The following is a 17,239-nucleotide window of genomic DNA, read 5'->3' as shown; positions in this document are numbered from 1 at the left end:
TCTAGAACCGACTTCTTTTTTGCTAGAAGGATATGATGGACGGGGCACACTAAGAGTAGTGACCACGGTCGATGATGATGGGAGGTGCTACTCCAACCAACAATAGGATGTGATATTTTGCTACATGCTACAACTAGCATTGCAAACTGCTATTAGTGGCGTCCCAACCAGCTACAACCAACGTCGTGGTATGCTACATCGCACAACGACGTTCTGGTTTTTTGCTACAACCACAATCATGGTTTGCTACAAACACTGTCGGGAAATGCTAAAATCGACTTGAAAAACAGTTTCAAATGGATAAGGGGTAGCTGGATGTCAGCCACTATGCAGCCAAAAATAAGATGCAACCGACTTCGAGAAAAGTTACAACCCGCTTCTACAAAAGCTTCAAAGAGAGAACGATTAGCTAACAATGGCGAGTGATGACGACAAGGTTTTGTGGCGGTGCTATGATGGACGCATGGCAAGCTATGACAGCGGCCAGTGGTGATGCTGAAACCCTCACCTTGCAATGCTGCAACCACGGGTGTGAGACACGTCGAGATGTAAAGGTGGAGCTACATCGAGCAAGCAGCCTTGGCGATCCGCGGCGTCCCAGCGAGGTGCGAGGACGAGTGATATGTCTGCAACATATCTATAATTTTTTATTGTTCCATTCTATAATATTATCATTATAGGATACTTTTGTGGCATTTATGTGCTGATTAATATTATTTCTGAGCACTAACCTATTAGCCCACTCCCAAATGTGAGTTGTTGTTTTCTGCATGGTTTTAGCTTTTTAGGTTTACAGTACCGAACGAAGTCCAAATACCCCGAAACTTTTTGATGATTTTTTCTCAACCAAAAGAAGACCTGGAAGGGTCGTTAAAACACCGGGGGTCACATGAAGGCCCCACAACATAACAGATCGCGCCCAGGGGGGTGGCAGCACCCTGTTATCTTGTGGCCCCCTCTCGGCTCTCCTGATCTCGTATTATCGCTTATAAATTCACATATATTCCAAAAACCCTAAGGGAGTGCCCGAAACATTTTTCCACCGCCGCAAGTCTCTGTTCTGCCGTGTGCCCATCTCGAGCCCTGTTTCGATACCCTGCTGGAGGGGGATCGATCACGGGGGGCTCTACCTTAACCTTGCCGCTGCCATGGTGATGTGTGAGTAGTTCACCAAAGACATACATGTCCATATCTAGTACCTAGATGGCTCTCTCTCTTTATGTTCTTCATTGACAAGATCACCGTGATTCCCGTGGTGATTTATCTTATGTAATCACTTTGTGCGGTGCATTTGTTGGGATCTGATGAATTGTGGGTTTATGTTCAGATTATTCATGAAAAATATCTGAGTCTTCTCTGAATTACTATTTTATTTTTTATTTGCATGATTATTATAGCTTCTTAATTCTCTCCAATCTATTGATTTAGTTTGGCGAACTAGACTGATCTATCTTAAGTGATAGAGGTGCGTTGTAGTGGGTTCAATCTTGCAGTGATCGATCCGAGTGACACAAAGGGACATGGCACGTATTTATATTGCTGCCACTAAGGATAAAACGACGAGGTTGATTCATATTAATTGGATTTTATTTGTCTACATCATATCATTATTCTCCAAGCATGGGAGATCATTAGAAGGGATGTCTAGGGGGGTGGGGTGAATAGACTACCTGAGAAATTAAAAGCTAGCCTTTTCCTAATTTTAATTGTTGGCAGAATATACTATTTGGAACAAGTCATACACATCCTACACATGCAAGTCTACAAGTTTAGGAGCAGAAAGTAAAGACATGCACATGTAAAGTAATGAGTAGAGTTTAGGAAGATCAAACGAACAGATGGACACGGTGATTTTTGGCGTGGTTATGATAGGTGGTGCTATCGTACATCCTTGTTGATAGAGACTTCAACCTAGAGAGGGTAACGGTCACGTGAGTTCATGTACGGCTCAACCCACGAAGGGTTCACAGAGAAGCAACCTTGTATATTCCATCACGGCTTACGTCCATGAAGGACTAGCTTCTCATGGGGTATATCTTCATGAAGTAGGCTATCTCCTTGCATGTACAAACTTCTTGGTTCAACTCCATAACACGAAGTAGGAGGCTTCGAAGCGACACCTAACCAATCTAGGGGACACCACTCTCCAAAAGGTAATAGATGCAGCAGTATGACGAACTTCTTGCTCTTGTGCTTCAAAAGATAGCCTCCTCAACACTTAATCGCTCTCTCACAGATTTGGCATGGGTAGAAAAGATTGATTGGGTGGAAAGAAACTTGGGGAGGCTAGAGATCAAGTTTCAAATGGTTAGATTGAAATACCTTGATCTCAACACATGAGTAGGTGGATCTCTCAGAAAAATGGATATGGAAAGTGTATGTGTGTTCTGAGTGCTTCCTATTCGAATAAGAAGTGGTGGATGGATATATATAGGCATCTCAAAAATCCCAACCATTACAACTTTATTGCCCAACTCGGTAAAACCGAAGTGAAAATCGGTGGCACCGACTAGTGCAAAATGTGGCAACTTTTATATTTTTACTGAGACCGATATAAAAATCTCGGTGGTACCGATATGGGTGACCTAGGGGAGATGGAAAATCTCGGTGAGATCGATTCCAAAACTTAGAAATTCTGATTCTTTAAAATGGCTAACCAGAAAGTTGGTCACTGACTTCGGTGGCACCGAAAGGAATGTTGGTGGTAACGATATTGCTATGGTTTTGGCATAGGTTCTGTCTTGTTGGAAAATCGGTATGGCCGAATGAGAAATGTAGGTGGCACTAATTTCGATGAATAGGCTGTGGGAGGAGAAGTTTGTGGGAGAATGGATGAGTATTTTTGGTGGCTATCTCTAAGCACTTGAGAAACAAAATCATTATAGATACCTCAAACCATTTTAATAGTATTGGATTTCCGATGAACTCAATTGTGATTTCTCACATAAAGTAAAATGCAGAGTTTTGAAGCTTGAAGGTTGGCAAATTCTATTCCTTTCCTTCCTTTGGGTTTATCCTCAGAATCCTTAGCCAATCCTCTCTGTGGACTATATCTGAAATAATCTAGATAAAACTATTAGTCCAAGAGACAATGTATGTTGCAATGATTTGTCAAAACTACCAAGGGAGCATATGTGCTTTCAAAGCATTACTCTGTTTTACTTAATACTATAGTAAAAGTAGTAGATGACGATAGTAGCCGATCTACTTGCTTATGGACGTGATGCCTATATACACATGATTATGCCCATGAATAGATATTGCATAATTATGTGTTTTTCGATCAATTGCTCAACAATAATTTGTTTACCCACCGTATGCCTTCTTCTTCGAGGGAAGCCTCTAGAGAACACTATGGCCCCGGGTCTATTCACATATATATATTTACAAAGCTATCAACACCTCGCTACCTTTAGTTAATTTTTTTCTATTCTCTATTTATCAACTATCAACCACACTACTCATTTGCTTTCAAGTAATGAGTTCACAGGGATTGACAACCCTCTTTCCAGTGTTGTGTACTAGTTTGTGTGTAGGTGTTGGAGATGGGAAATTCTGTGATCCTCCTATTGGTTCGATAACATTGGTTCTCACTGAGAGAAATACTTATCTATATTGTGTTGCATCATCCCCTCCTCTTCGAGGGAAAACTCAACGCAAATCAAGTATCAACGAGCGGCCCGACAAGTTGCAACGGCGAGCGACCCCGGTGAGCTGGGACGGGGCGGCCAAGGGCTTGCATGAGTAGGCTGACCTACAGATTTCTTTTTTTATTCTCGCGCGCGTCTAGAAGGAGGAAGACGACTTGGACCGTGGGCAATCTCGCCCGTTGACTTATTCAAATTCGACGCCTGGCAGCCGACCGACCCAAATTTGGGTTGGCGCTGTGACACCTATCGGCACTCCATTGCTACGTTCAATTTCAACTCGGGTCACCAAATAAACCTCAACAAATTTCCTTGAGTAAGAGTGAAGGTCATCCAACCGCAAGCATCAAATGTCCGCCTCATTCTAATGAATTTATCAAATAGGATGAAATTTTAGATTGACCAGATAATATTTGCTCAATTTAAATATATTACAAAAGCATCACCACGCATCACCAGGTTGATAATCTGAAAAGATCCATATCCTCCTCAACGATTGGAGGGAGACTCGAATAGCTACCCAATCTGTCCGAGAGGATCCTGTTTGCTCTCGGCGTTTGCAATGGGAGCCTTGCAGCAATCATCCCCAAACCATTTCGTTCCTATAAAACAAGGCTCGTGTTGCGAATAGAACATTTACCATGTTGCAATCCTAGCCAAGCACCGTAAACCAAACACTTTTGCGACATGACCCATGTTGCGACTGCAATAGTGGCCATGTTGTAATCCCTCGTCAAGCTTCAAATCATCGGCCATCTCTGCTGCTTGTAGCAATGGGATGTGTCGATGCATGTCGAGCACCCCAACTTTAAGGCTATATTTTAAATAATAAATTCATTTTACTAAATTAGCCAAATATTATGCAGTTTACACAATTTTGAAAATAATATAACTTTGGACTCACCAAAGCTGAGTTGCTCCAATCAGCTTTGCCAAAGCCGATTAGGGGCATGTTGGCTTTTGCTTGGCCGATAGGATTCTTGGCTGCCTCACCAAGCTCCAGTTGGCTTTCCTAAAGCCGATAGGACCGAGTCGGTTTTAGCATGCCCAATTAACGCTAATTGGTTTCGTCATGACCAATTAGCTGCAATCGGCTTTGGCAAACTCGATTGGCGCAATTATTTATGATTTTTTGGGGACTATAATGGAAAATAATACCCCCTCGTATTCCACGTGGCACCTTCCTCTACTAGATGACACAGAGGAGTGTTTCACGCCATAATTTCTCGCTTCTGACTTCCTGCCATAATTTTCCGCTCCTGACTTCCCGCCATGGTTTCCCGCTTGTTAGTTCCCGCGAATATCTCGCGCCTGTTAGGGAATATTTCAACCCTAGTGTTTTTGGTTATTGATGACAATGCAATTGCAGACAAATTGTGTGCACTAAGCCTTCAGGTATTTCATCATATGGAACAAGACGATTAATGCCCCTTGATGTATTGAAATGAAGACGGTTTTCTTTCTTACGTTTCACCGTTGGTGGACTTGAGTCATAGGAAAAGTCATACTATTAAGAGGGGGTCCGCATCAGAAAGGTTTTGGTGGAATCATCAATCACACATTTTATCGCACCCTTGTTTCTTTCCTGCCACGATGGAGCCCCAACCTTGCCTTTGGTCTGCCTGAAAAGACCCAAGCGCTAGTATCGCTCCCAGGAGCGGTACTACCTCTTATCCGCGCTAGTACCACCTATTGGAAATATGCCCTAGAGGCAATAATAAATTAGTTATTATTATATTTCCTTGTTCATGATAATCGTTTATTATCCATGCTAAAATTGTATTGATTGGAAACTAAAATACATGTGTAGATACATAGACAACACACTATCCCTAGTGAGCCTCTAAGTACTAGCTCGTTGATCAAAGATGGTCAAGGTTTCCTGATCATAGACATGAGTTGTCATTTGATAACGACATCACATCATTAGGAGAATGATGTGATGGACAAGACCCAAACTATGAACTTAGCATGTGATCGTGTTACTTTATTACTACTGTTTTTTGCATGTCAAGTAACTGTTTTATGCAACTCCCGGGCACCTGAGGAGTGCCTTATGAGTATCAAACGTCATAACATAACTCGGTGACTATAAAGGTGCTCTAGAGGTATCTCCGAAGGTGTCTGTTGGGTTGGCGTGAATCGAGACCGGGATTTGTCACTCGTATGACTGAGAGGTGTCTCTAGGACCCACTCGGTAATACAACATCACAATGAGATTGCAAGCAATGTGACTAAGGAGTTAGTCATGGGATCTTGTATTACGGAACGAGTAAAGAGACTTGCTGGTAACGAGATTGAACTAGGTATGGAGATATCGACGATCGAATCTCGGGCAAGTAACATACCGGTGGGGAAAGGGAACACTATACGTGATTGATTGAATCCTTGGCATCGTGGCTCAACCGATAAAGATCTTCGTAGAATATGTAGGAACCAATATGGGCATCCATGCCCCGCTATTGGTTATTGGTCGGAGAGTGTCTCGGGTCATGTCTACATAGTTCTCATATTCGCAGGGTCTACACACTTAAGGTTCGGTGACATTTCTGTATAGTTGAGTTATGTATGTTGGTGACCAAAATTTGTTCGTAGTCCCGGATGAGATCCTGGACGTCACGAGGAGCTCCGGATGGTCCGGAGGTAAAGACTGATATATGGGAAGTTCCATGTTGGTCACCGAAAAAAGTTCAGGCGTCACCGGTAGCGTACCGGGGGTGCCAGAAGGGTTCCGGGGGTCCACCAGCCCCGGAGGTGCCACATGGGCTATGAGCGATGCGCACCAGCCCTTGGTGGGTTGGGCTCACCTCCGCACCTGAGGCCCGTGCGGCTGGGCTGGTGGTGGGCCAACCCTAGGAGGAGGCGCCACCCTAGCTTTGGGGGCCAAGCCACCCCTAGGGCATCCGCCCCATCTCCACTTGGCCGCTACCCCCTAGGGTGGGAACCAAAGGGAAAACCCCTCTCCCCTTCCCCCTATATATAGATGGGGAGAGATGGTTGTAACCAAACCAAGGCCATGGTGCAGCCTGTCTCTCCCATAGACCAGTTTTCTCCAGTAAGACCGGTTCCGGTATTGCTTGGTGAAGCCCAACCAAAACCGCTCCACGAACACTGCCACCATGCCATCATGCTGACAAAGAACTCATCTACCTCTCCATCTTCTCTTGTTGGATCAAGGAGATGGAGATCATCATCGAGCTATAGGTGTGCTGAACGCGGAGGTGCCATCCGTTTGACACTAGATCGGGACGGATCGTGATTGGATCGCGGGATGGATTGTGATGAGATCGTGCGACGGGTCGTGATTGGATCACGAAGACGTTCGACTACATCAACAACGTTATATACGCTGCCGCTTAGCAATCTACAAGGGTATGTAGATGCACTCTTCCCTCTCGTAGATGTTAGTCTTCATAGATTGATCTTGGTGAGTGACGTTCCACAATAGTGGTATCAGAGCTAGGTCTATGCGTAGATGGCATCTCGAGTAGAACACAAAGGAGTTTGTGGGCATTGATATTCAGATTGCTTCCCTCCTTTGTATTTTCTTGATTCCACGACATTGTTGGATGAAGGAGCCCGGGCCAACTTTACTCGTCCACGTACGAGAGACTGGTTCCATCGACTGGCATGCAACCTGTTGGATAAAGATGGCTGGCGGGTGTGTGTCTCTTCTACATTAGTTGAATCAGATTCGATAGAGGCTGTCCTTGTAGAAGGTTAAATAGCAACTGGCATATCACCATTGTGGTTTTTGCGTAGGTAAGAAGTGTTCTTACTAGATACCCATAGCAGCCACGTAAAACATGCAACAACAAATTAGAGGACGTCTAACTTGTTTTTGTATGGTACGTTGTGATATGATATGGACAAAGACATGATGATATATTTTTTGTATGAGATGATCATGTTGTAATAGTTAATATTGACTTGCATGTTGATGCTACGGCAACTGATAACCCACAATTATAGGGGATCAATTGTAGCCTTTCTCGATAAGTAAGAGTGTCAAACCCAACGAGGAGCTAAAGGTAGGACAAATATTCTCTCAAGTTCTATCGACCACCGATACAACTCTACGCACACTTTACGTTCGCTTTACCTAGAACAAGTGTGAAACTAGAAGTACTTTGTAGATGTGATAGGATAGGTCTGCAAGATAATAAACAACACGCAAATAAAAACTAGGGGCTGCTTAGATAAATAAACAATTACGTTAGTTTAGGGAGTGTGGAAAAGTGGTGGTAGGAGTTGCGGAATTGTCCCTAAGCAATTGACTACATTACTAGACCGATAGCAAGTTTTATGTGGGAGAGGCCACGGCTAGCATGTCATCCCTTACTTGGAATTATATGCACTTATGATTGGAACTATTATCAAGCATCCGCAACTACTAACGTTCATTAAGGTAAAACCCAACCATAGCAATAAGATATATTGGTCCCCCTTCAATCCCATATGCATCAATTTCTATGCTAGGCTGAAGCTTCTGTCACCGTTGCCCTCCAATACATAGTCCTATCAACATACTACTAACCCTATGGTGTGATCCATGCACGCGCTCATATGATGGCACCAAAGGACAGCAACATAACCACAAGCAAATTAAACCAATCATAGCAATTCATCAATCACCGAGAGGACAACGAAAATCTACTCAAACATCATAGGATGGCAACATATCATTGCATAATAATATGAAGCATAAAGCACCATGTTCAAGTAGAGGGTACAGTGGGTTACGGGAGAGTGGACCGCTGAATATAGATGGGGGAAGGTGATGGAGGTGTTGGTGAAGATGACGGGGTGTTGGTGTAGATCGTCGTCACACGATGATGTCCTGGGCGGCGTACCGGTGCCGCCGAGAGAGAGGGGGGGAGAGCCCCCCTTTTTCCTCTTCTTCCTTAACCTCCTCCCTAGATGGGAGAAGGGTTTCCCCTCTGGTCCATGGTCTCCATGGCGGCGGAGGGGCGAGAGCCCCTCCGAGATTGGATCTCTCTCTCCGTGTCCTTCTGTTTCGGCCCTCTCCGATTCTGGCCTTTCACGTTTCATAAATTCCCGGAGATTCGTAACTCCTATTGAGGTGTCCTTTTAACACGATTTTCTTCCAGATATTAGCTTTGTTGCGGCCAAAGAAGGCCCCCAACCACATTAGGGGTTGGTAATGAGCCTGCTAGGCGTGCTTGGGGGGGGGGGGGTAGGGCGCACCTCCTAGGCTCGTGACCCCCTCGGGCATCGTTTCACGTAGATTCTTCTTCCCAAAAATCATAAATATTCCAAAAAAAAATCCCCGTAGGTTTTTTTTTCTTGCGTTTGGACTTTGTTTGGTATGGATATTCTGTGAAACAAAAAACATGCAACAAACATGAACTGGCACTCGGCACTGGATCAATATGTTAGTCCCACAAATAGTATAAAAAGTTGCCAAAAGTATATGAAAGTTGTAGAATATTGGCATGAAACAATCAAAAATTATAGATACGTTTGAGACGTATCAGCATCCCCAAGCTTAATTCCTTCTCGTCCTCGAGTATGTAAATGAAAAAAATATATAATTTTTGATGTGGAATGGTACCTAGAATAATCTTGATCATATAATCTAATCATGGCATGAATACGAAAACATGAGTGATTCGAAGCAATAGTCTATCATTTGACATGAAGACAATAATATTTCAAGCATACTAACAAAGCAATCATGTCTTCTCAAAATATCATGGCCAAAGGAAGTTATCCCTACAAAATCATAGTCTGGCTATGCTCCATCTTCCACACACAACGTATTTAAATCATGCACAACCCCGGTTTTAGCCAAGCAATTGTTTCATACTTTAGTGTTCTCAAACTTTTTCAACTTTCACGCAATACATGAGCGTGAGCCATGGACATAGGACTATAGGTGGAATAGAATATGGTGGTTGTGGAGAAGACAAAAAGGAGGAGATAGTCTCACATCAACTAGGCGTATCAACGGGCTATGGAGATGCCCATCAATAGATATCAATGTGAGTGAGTAGGGATTGCCATGCAATTCATGCACAAGAGCTATAAGTGTATGAAAGTTCAAAAAGAAACTAGTGGGTGTGCATCCAACTCACTTCCTCACGAAGACCTAGGGCAATATGAGGAAGCCCATCATCGGATTATACAAAGCCAAGTTCTATAATGAAAATTTCCCACTAGTATATGATAGTGACAACATAGGAGACTCTCTTTCATGAAGATCATGGTGCTACTTTGAAGCACAAGTGTGGTAAAGGATAGTAGCATTGTCCCTTCTCTCTTTCCTCTCATTTTTGTATTGTTTTCTCCCTTTTTTGGTGGGCTTCTTTGGCCTTTTTTTAATTTGGGCTTCATTGGCCTCTTTTATTACTTCCGCACATGGGACAATGCTCTAATAATGATGATCATCAAACTTTTATTTACTTACAACTCAATATTTAGAACAAAATATGAATCTATATGAATGCCTCCGGCGGTGTACCAGAATGTGCAATGATCTAGTGTAGCAATGACATAAATAAAACGGACAAGCCATGAAAATATCATGCTAGCTATCTTACGATCATGCAAAGCAATATGACAATGGTGGTGCGTGTCATAATAAACGGAACGATGGAAGTTGCATGGCAATATATCTCGGAATGGCTATGGAAATGCCATAATAGGTAGGTATGGTGGTTGTTTTGAGGAAGGGTATATGGTGGGTTTTTTGAGGAAGGGTATATGGTGGGTGTTTTGAGGAAGGGTATATGGTGGGTGTAATGCACCGGCAAAAGTTGCGCGGTACTAGAGAGGCTAGCAATTGTGGAAGGGTGAGAGTGGGTATAATCCATGGACTCAGCATTAGTCATTAAGAACTCACATACTTATTGCGAAAGTCTATTAGTCATCGAAACAAGGTACTACACGCATGCTCCTAGGGGAAGGGTTGGTAGGAGTTAACCATCGCGCGATCCCGACTTCGAAACAAAGGATGACAATCAATAAATAAATCATTCTCCGACTTCGTCACATAACGGTTCACCATACGTGCATGCTACGAAAATCACAAACTTTAACCCAAGTATTTCTACGAATACATAATTACTCACTAGCATGACTCTAATATCACATCTTCATGTCGCAAAACTATTGCAAGGAATCAAACATATCATATTCAGTGATCTACAAGTTTTATGTAGGATTTTATGACTAACTATGTGAATGACCAAATTCTGTTAACTCTCTAAATAGGTATAAGTGAAGCATGAGAGTTTAATTATTTCTTCAAAAGATATTCCCTGCTCTAAGAAATATAAGTGAAGCAAAAGAGCATTCTACAAATGGCAGTTTTCTATGTGTAGGGAAAGAGGCAATCCAAACTTCAAATGATATAATTGAAGCACATGAAGCATTCTATAAAGCCATACTCAAAAGATATAAGTGAAGTGCAAAGAGCATTCTATAAATCAACCAAGGACTATCTCATACCAGCATGCATAAAAGAAAAAGGAAAAAAAACACAAAAAACACTCGAAACATATGCACATATCATGTGACGAATAAAAATATAGCTCTGAGTAAAATTACCGATAGATTGTAGATGAACGAGGGGATGCCTTCCGGGGCATCCCCAAGCTTAGACGCTTGATTCTTCCTTGGATATTACCTTGGGGTGCCTCTGGCATCCCCAAGCTTAGGCTCTTGCCTCTCCTTATTCCTTCATCCATTATGGTCTCACCCAAAACTTGAAAACTTCAATCACACAAAACTCAACAAAACCTTCGTGAGATCCGTTAGTATAATAAAGTAAATCACCACTTTAAGTATTGTTGTGAACTCATTCCAAATTCATATTAGCATTATATCTACTGTAATCCAACTTCACCATGGTTCATACCCCCGATACTACCCATATATTCATCAAAATAAGAGAACAATGCATAGAAAATAGAATCTGTCAAAACAGAACAGTCTGTAGTAATCTAAACACATAGCATACTTCTGGTTCTCCAAAAATTCTTAAACAATTATGATGATTAAGGCAATTTGTATATAAGTCAGCAGCAAAAAGAATCAACTCAATAGCCCTCTCTTTCTAGAAATAAGAAATGATTTCATGAGTGCAAAGTTTTTGTCTTTTTCAGCATGATCAAACAACTATCACCCAAACTAATTATAAAGGCTTTACTTGGCACATTATTTTTATAATACAATGGAATTATACAAAGGGATAATTAGTTTTGAAAGAAACTTCCATGAAAAATTCTATATTGTTTCCATGAGCATGAACACAAGTGTTCAAGGTCGACCATCACATCCACAATGCATCACCTTTCAATCGCTTCTCTTTTAGATAAAGTTTTAAGTTCCCCTCTATATTTTTTTTGTTTTAAAACTATATGAAAGAACTCAACAGAAATAAATGACTCTCTAAAACTTCCGGGTTGTCTCCCAGGCGGCGCTTTCTTTAAAGCCATTAAGCTAGGCATAAAGTGCTCAAGTAATGGATCCACCCGGATCCCAAGGTATATCAAAGGAAATTTTAATTAACAATTATTTGAAATTTAGTAGTGAGAACAAGGTAACATATATCATGCAATGAAGAAGCCTAAGTCTCTTCCTATGCATTGGTATGTCATAAAATAACAATTCATGCACATCAAGTAAAGGCCAATACATAGCATAAGCAGTTTCTTGCAATTTTATCGTATTGGAAACATAGAGAGGTGGAGATGTAGTTCCTCTCTCATAATAATTGCAAGTAGGAGCAGCAAGCACATGCATATTATATTCATCAAAATCATCATGCATAAAAGTAGAAGGTAACCCATCTTTGTAATCCCTAATAAGAGCAAACTTCTCCGATATAGTGTAGTTGGGAGAGTTCAAAAAGATAATAGGACTATCATAAGTGGGTGCGATAGCAACAATTTCATGTTTAACATAAGGAACTATAGCAAGTTCATCTTCATAAGCATCATTCATATTGGCATCATGGCCACAAGCATAGCAAGCATCAAGTTCATCAAAAATGGATATTTCAAACGAATCCAAGGGATCATAGCAATCAACATAGTATTCATCCTTCGGTAAGAACGAAGGGAAATTAAACAATGTATGAGTTGAAGAGTTACTGTCATTAGAAGGTGGGCACGGGTAGCTAGTCTGCTCTTCCTCCTTTTATTCTTTGCTCTCCTCATCATCTTTTTCATCTAATGAGCTCACAGTTTCAACTTTTTCTTCTTCCATAGTTTCTTGCAAAATATTACTCTCTTCTTGGGCAGCGAAGAATTTCTCCATAAAGCGATACATATGGGCATTATATTCATAATTAGTATAACAATAACGAAGCATAACCAAATTTTCAGATCGGTAAACATCATCATTATGATCACACTTTTTAAACAGAGCTTCAATTTCATAAGCACCCATAAAAGCAACAAACTCTTCTATTTGTTCCACATCATAGTAATCGTATATACCATTAGCATAAGAAGCCAAGGTTTCATTAGCATTAAATTTACAAGAAAAGGGAAGGTGGTGAGCCTTCATCCTAGAGCAACAAGTAATATCATATCTGAAGCACAGATCCCAAGCATACCATTTCAACATATGAATTTGATCCCATAATAGTTTCCCTTTTTGAGCCAAGCGATAATCCGTAAAGTATTCATGTTGATCCAATATGTATCCCATTATATAATTGAATGGGGTTTTCTCAGGATTATTAAAGAAGTTCATAATATTTTCCACATACCGAGCATCGAGGGTTTTAGGAGGTTCCCCATCTCCATGAATAGAAAATACACCTAATTTTTTTGGTATTTTGTGCTCCATATCCATAAGTAAAGATAGAGAACAACTTAGAACAGCAAATAAATCTACTTAGTGATAAAGCAAACAAGCACAAACGAGAATATTCACCCCATGCTATTGCTCCCCGGCAACGGCGCCAGAAAAAGGTCTTGATAACCCACAAGTATAGGGGATCAATTGTAGCCTTTCTCGATAAGTAGGAGTGTCGAACCCAACGAGGAGCTAAAGGTAGGACAAATATTCCCTCAAGTTCTATCGACCACCGATACAACTCTACGCACACTTTACGTTCGCTTTACCTAGAACAAGTATGAAACTAGAAGTATTTTGTAGGTGTGATAGGATAGGTTTGCAAGATAATAAAGAACACGTAAATAAAAACTAGGGGCTGCTTAGATAAAGAAACAATTACGTTAGTTTAACGAGTGTGGAAAAGTGGTGGTACGAGTTGCGGAATTGTCCCTAAGCAATTGACTACATTACTAGACCGATAGCAAGTTTTATGTGGGGGAGGCCACTGCTAGCATGTCATCCCTTACTTGGAATTCTATGCACTTATGATTGGAACTGTTAGCAAGCATCCGCAACTACTAACGTTCATTAAGGTAAAACCCAACCATAGCAATAAGATATATAGGTCACCCTTCAATCCCATATCCATCAATTTCTATGCTAGGCTGAAGCTTCTGTCACCCTTGCCCTCCAATACTTAGTCCTATCAACATACTACTAACCCTATGGTGTGATCCATGCGCGCGCTCATATGATGGGCACCAAAGGACAACAACATAACCACAAGCAAATTAAACCAATCATAGCAATTCATCAATCACCGATAGGACAACGAAAATCTACTCAGACATCATAGGATGGCAACACATCATTGGATAATAAGATGAAGCATAAAGCACCATGTTCAAGTAGAGGGTAAAGGGGGTTGCGGGAGAGTGGACCGCTGAATATAGATGGGGGAAGGTGAAGGAGGTGTTGGTGAAGATGACGGAGGTGTTGGTGTTGATCGTCGTCACACGATGATGTCTCGGGCGGCGTTCCGGCGCTGCGGGAGAGAGGGGGAGAGAGACCCCCTTCTTCTTCTTCTTCCTTGACCTCCTCCCTAGATGGGAGAAGGGTTTCCCCTCTGGTCCATGGTCTCCATGGAGGTGGAGGGGCGAGAGCCCCTCCGAGATTGGATCTCTCTCTGTGTGTCCTTCTGTTTCTGCGCTCTCTAATTCTGGCCTTTCACCATTCCTTAAATTCCCGGAGATCCGTAACCTCGATTTAGGTGTCCTTTTAACATGATTTTCTTCCGGATATTAGCTTTCTTGCGGAGAAAGAAGGGCCCCAACTGCCTTAGGTCTTGGTGACGAGCCTGCCAGGCGCGCCTCCTGGGCTTGTCACCCCCTCGGGCATCGTTTCTTGTTGATTCTCGTTCTCAAAAATCATAAATATTCCAAAATAAATCCCCGCAGGTTTTTATTGCGTTTGGACTTCGTTTGGTATGGATATTCCGTGAAACAAAATACAATGAACAAATAGGAACTGGCACTTGATCAATATGTTAGTCCCACAAATAGTATAAAAAGTTGCGAAAAGTATATGAAAGTTGTAGAATATTGGCATGAAACAATCAGAAATTATAGATACGTCGGAGACGTATGAGCAACCGACAGGAGCCACAGGGTTGTCTTTAATTATTGTATGACCTTCGTGTAACTCATTAAGCGCTTTGTAATGCTTAATTTATCGCTAAACAGTAGCAATGGTAGTACAAGAAAGGTTGGCACGACGACCACGATGGCAACACAGTAATGGAGATCATGGTGTGGTGCTGGTGATGATGGAGATCATGCCGGTGCTTTGAAGATGGAGATCAACAAGCACAAGTTCATGGCCATATCATGTCACTTATGATTTGCAGGTGATGTTAACCCTTTTCATGTACCTTGTTTTCTTAGGATGACGGTAGCATAATAAGGTGATCCCTCGCTAAAATTTCAAGATAAAATTGTGTTCTCCCAAAGTGTGCACCGTTGTGACAGTTCGTCGTTTCGAGACACCACGTGATGATCGGGTGTGATAGACTCTACATTCACATACAACGGGTGCAGGATAGTTTTTCACACGCGAACACTCGGGTTAAACTTGATGAGGCTAGCATGTACAAACATGCCCTCAGAACATAGGAGACCGAAAGGTCGAACATGAGTCATATAGTAGATATGATCAACATGGAGATGTTCACCATTGAAGCCGCCTCATGTCATGTAATGATCGGGCATGGATTGGTGAATTTGGATCATGTACCATTCGAATGACCAGAGGGATGTTAATTTGAGTGGGAGTTCTTAAGTAATATGATTAATAGAACTCATTATCATGAACATAGTCAAAAAGTCTTTGCGAATTATGTTGTAGATAATTAGCTTGTGTTGTAGATCCCCTATATTTTGATATGTTCATAGATAAAACTAAGTTGAAAGATGATAGTACAATTACGTGAACTAGCTCCATCAACTAAGGATTGTCCTCATTGCTGCACAGAAGGCTTATGTCTTTGATGCACCGCCCGGTGTGCTAATCCAAGCGTCATTTGTGGATGTTGCGAACATTTGACATACACATTTTGATGACTACGTGATAGTTCAGTATGTGATGCTTTATGAGTTAGAATTGTGGCGCTCAAGACGTTTTGAACGTCGGGAACATATGAGATGTTCCAAGAGCTGAAAATAGTATTTCAGGCTCGTGCCCATGTTGAGAGGTATGAGACCTCCGACAAGATTTTCTGCCTATAAAGTAAAGGAGAAAAGCTCAATTGTTGAGCATGTGCTCAGATTGTGTGGGTGCTACATTTACTTGAATCGAGTGGGAGTTGATCTTCCAGATGAGATAGTGATTGACATAGTTCTGCAAAGTTACTACTACCAAGCTACTGAGCTTCGTGAAGAACTATAGCATACCAGGGATCCCTGAGCTATTTGCGATGTTTGACACGGTGAAGGTAGAAATCAATAAGGAGCATCAAGTGTTGATGGTTAGTAAAACCACTAGTTTCAAGAAGGGAAAGGGAAAGTAGGGAACTTCAACAATGACAAGTATGTTGTTGCACCAATGAAGAAACCCAAGAACCCAAACCCAAGACTAAATGCTTCTATGATAAGGGGAATGATCACTGAGGCACGACTGTCCTGGATACATAGTAGATAAGAAGGCTGGCAAAAAAAGTATATTAGATATATGTGTCATTGATGTGTTTATTGCTAGCACTCCTAGTAGCACCTGGGTATTAGATACCGGTTCAGTTGATTAATGTTAGTAACTCGAAATAAAAGGTACGGAATAGACATGGACTAGCTAAAGGCGAGGTGACGATGTGTGTTGGAAGTGTTTCCAAGGTTGATGTGATCACCATCGCACGCTCCCTCCACCTTCAATGGTTACTCTGTTTACTTGAATAATACCTTCAATGTCTTTCGCCTAATATGAATGGTTAACTTAATCTCGATCTTAGTGATACACATGCTCATACTATTGATGCCAAAAGACACAACGTTGTAATGATAGTACCACTTACTTGTGGCACTTCCGCTTAAAGTCATATTGGTATAAAATGCATGAAGAAGCTCCATGATGATGGATCGTTTGGACTCACTTGATTTTTTTTTGAATCACTTGAGACATGTGAATCATACCACATGGGCAAGATGACTGAAGACCTCGTTTTCCAGTGATATGGAACAAGAAATTAACTTGTCGGAAGTAATACATTTTGATGTATGCAGTCCAATGAG

The sequence above is a fragment of the Hordeum vulgare genome, chromosome 4H, assembly GCF_904849725.1.
Source record: "Hordeum vulgare subsp. vulgare chromosome 4H, MorexV3_pseudomolecules_assembly, whole genome shotgun sequence".
NCBI lineage: Eukaryota > Viridiplantae > Streptophyta > Magnoliopsida > Poales > Poaceae > Hordeum > Hordeum vulgare.
The sequence above is the reverse complement of the archived record's forward strand: the minus strand, read 5'-3'. Positions refer to the sequence as shown.